Below are 4,000 nucleotides of genomic sequence, written 5' to 3'. Positions count from 1 at the left end.
TTTATTTGTGGTCAAGTAATTGCTGAAGTATTTAGAATTAACCAATTTATTTCAATAATTGCCTGTACACTGATCTCTGTCTCCTGAACACACACACACAGAACAAGAAAAGGAAAGTAAACGTGGAGTGAATCATCAAATTTGAAATAAATAAATTACAAACACTTCAAAAATGTTTAGTGACTTTTTTTTTTTTGCATCTCTCATGGAAATAGCCAGTCAAGGTGGTGCTGGCTTCTGTGCTGGTGGCACGTAAAAAGCACCAACCGATCGTGGCCGCTGCCAGCCTCGCTTGATGTGTGTGTGTATATATGTATGTATATATATATATATATATATATATATATATATGTATATATATATATATATGTCTGTGTATATGTGTGTGTGTGTGTATGTATATATTATATGCATCTATATATATATGTGTGTGTGTGTATATATATAATTACTAACGACAGATGCAGTATTAATACCACCAGACAATCTTTGCATCCAATTTAATCTGGATGTTTCGTTAGAATGCTGAATATTGCAATATTGACTAATATCTCCATAAGGAGGAGTTCTCATACACCATAAAAGCACACATATTTATAACATTGGCAGATGAGTATCATCTGCTATGGGATCCAGAATGGCCTGCTCCCATGATTTCGATGTATTGTGTCTCTTCAGTGGATGTGGCCAGTCTGCTATCTTCTCTGTCAACCTTCCCCTCTTGTAAGGTCAAGCAAAAATGACTCAAGTTGCCATTCTAGGCTCAGTGATTAAGCCATCCCCTTACAAACACCAGTCCACTCTTTGGTTGTGTTGGTCAGTTTCCCAACCTACCTCGTCCATCTCTCCCGGCCCCTCTGCTTTGTGTCACCAGCATGTTTAAGCTGTCAAACCTATTTCTTCACTACCTACAAGGAGCTAAACACAGAGGGGACAAACCAGGACAGACAAACGGATTAAGTTGATTATATCGATCCCAGTGCGTAACTGGTACTTAATTTATCGACCCCGAAAGGATGAAAGGCAAAGTCGACCTTGGCGGAATTTGAACTCAGAACGTAGCGGCAGACGAAATACCGCAAAGCATTTCACCCAGCATGCTAACGTTTCTGCCAGCTCGCCGCCTTCGTCAAACCATCCAACCCATGCTGGCATCAAAGACAAACTTGATGAACAAAGTACTCAAAGATAAGTGTGAGGGTGAATAAAATAAAAGACATAATCCATATTTGTTAAGTCCAGCAAAAATATTTTGCCAAACTAATGCTTAAATATTTTATATACATGTATATACACTCACACACATACATACATGCACATATGAAAACATACCTGTATATTTAAAAGCAGATAATTTATAAGCTGCACATGTATATACTCTTTTACTTGTTTCAGTCATTTGACTGCGGCCATGCTGGAGCACCGCCTTTAGTCGAGCAAATCGACCCCAAGACCTATTCTTTGTAAGCCTAGTACTTATTCTATCGGTCTCTTTTGCTGAACTGCTAAGTTACGGTGACATAAACACACCAGCATCGGTTGTCAAGCGATGTTGGTGGGGGGAGGACAAACACAGACACACAAACACATATTTATATATACGACGGGCTTCTTTCAGTTTCCATCTACCAAATCCACTGACAAGGCTTCGGTCGGCCCGAGGCTATAGTAGAAGACACTCGCCCAAGGTGCCACGCAGTGGGACTGAACCCGGAACCATGTGGTTGGTAAGCAAGCTACTTACCACTCCTGCGCCTATATAAATATATAATTTAAATATCTTTGAGATTCCACAAATACATGGAGACTGTTATTGTGAAACACTCCCCCCCCGTACACACACACACACACTTATAGTCACATTCATGCACAGAATTAATCTCTCCTTCCGGAATGAGTGTGTTTAGTGACTGACTGTTGTTTTTATACTCACACTCGTACATGCACACACACACACACACACACATAAACCTCTGTTGTGAATGTAATTTATTGTGTATTTAAGTGTGGGGAAGCATGTTTATACAATAAAGTGAATAATTGATAACAAAGAAACATAAGCATATTAAATCATCACACACACACACACAGCAGCATATATACATTAGCGACATCAGATATGTGTAATATTAATTTTTTTTTTTTTATCTTTTAATTATTTTATTTATTTGAAGGCAAGTTCATTGGAAACGTCAGAGACACCAGATACCAATTAAAATTTGAAGAAGAAAACCATTCTTTATGGTGGCTTTCTTTCTCTCTCTTGAAACTTTCGACTTCTTTTAATGATTAATTCTTAAACTCTATTTTGTCATTAAAAATTAACCGTTGAGTAATGAATAAAAATGCCATTTTATGAGCAGAGCTGGCAGCAGTCACAGCTGCTATTTCAGTGTCTCCTCCATCAATCATCGCTGTTGAGGAGTCTTCAGAAAGACAACTGCCATCATGACAAAAATATATATGTATATATATATATCAGACTTTAAAAAAAATTTGGGAGTCTGTGTGGTTAGTCGACCTGCTAGAAATAGCAGGTATTTTGTTCAAATTATATACACTATCATCTTGAAAAGGACACATTGCATGGTGTAATCCTAGATAAACAATGCCTGAGAAGATGATAGATAGGATGGTCAGGGCTAGAATGGAATGGGGTTGATTGGTTTTAGAGTCTGAAAAACAATGGAAAATCTGGTGCTAAACAACACCATTATCACCACCACCAGCAAAAACAATACTTCAAACTTTCAGTCTGTATAATTTATATTATTATTTGTATATTATAAAACAAATAATCAAAATATGTGTATGAAGGCATATCTCAAAAGATTTATATCATTTAGTGTTTTCAATATATAGACATTTGTATTTATATATGTGTGTATATATGTACAAATATATATATATATACACACACACACACATATATATATATTGGTAAAAACGGTAAGATAACAAAAGAAAGAAAGAGACTTCAATATTATGTAAACAGAGGAATTTATCTGTAAATATAATATGTGACAGTTATTCGGTAGCCAAGATAAAATTTTGAGTTTCGGATGCTGAGGTGGAAATCCACACCACCATCTCTTTGGTTATCTGGCCAGATAACCAAAGAGATGGTGGTGTGGATTTCCACCTCGGCATCCGAGAGTTTTATCTTGGCTACCGAATAATTGTCACATATTGTTTTACAGATATATATATCACCGTCATTGACCAGGCTATTAGATGTTACTACACATCGCACTTTGCATTGTTTTAGCCTTCAAATGACGCCACTCCGCTGGCTAAGCGAGCAGGCCAACAGAAGAAAGAGAGAAAGTTGTGGCGAAAGAGTACAGCAGGGATCGTCACCACTCCCTGCCAGATCCTCATGGAGCTTTATGTGTTTTTGCTCAATAAACACTCACAACGCCCGGTCTGGGAATCGAAACCGCTGCCCTAACCACTGGGCCATTGCACCTCCACACACATATATAAGGTGCCAATAAAAACACTCCGATTTCACGATGCTATATCTAAATCAATTCAATATTTATAATTATAGTGTCCACAGATTCCCTAACAATTTTCTCTTACTTTCAGGTGACCTATCATCTTTGACGTGAACACAAGGAAATCCAAGATGGCCACCACCCCAGAACAATGCTGTTGGGAGTGTTTTATTGGACACCCTGTATATACATATATTATATATATGTAGCTTATTATTTTGTTTAGGTAGATCAACAAAGAAATTACTCCATCCAGTGAGAAAATCAACATCAAAATAAATATCAAATGGAGATTGTAAGTAAGGCACCTTTGCCGGTGGCACGTAAAATGTACCATCCGAACGTGGCCGATGCCAGCGCCGCCTTGACTGGCTTCTGTGCTGGTGGCACGTAAAAAGCACCAACTGATCATGACTGCTGCCAGCCTCCCCTGGCACCTGTGCCGGTAGCACATAGAAAGCACCCACTACACTCAAGGAGCGGTTGGCATTAGGAAGGGC

Source organism: Octopus sinensis, linkage group LG15, assembly GCF_006345805.1.
Source record: "Octopus sinensis linkage group LG15, ASM634580v1, whole genome shotgun sequence".
NCBI lineage: Eukaryota > Metazoa > Mollusca > Cephalopoda > Octopoda > Octopodidae > Octopus > Octopus sinensis.
This window is presented reverse-complemented; position numbering follows the sequence as displayed.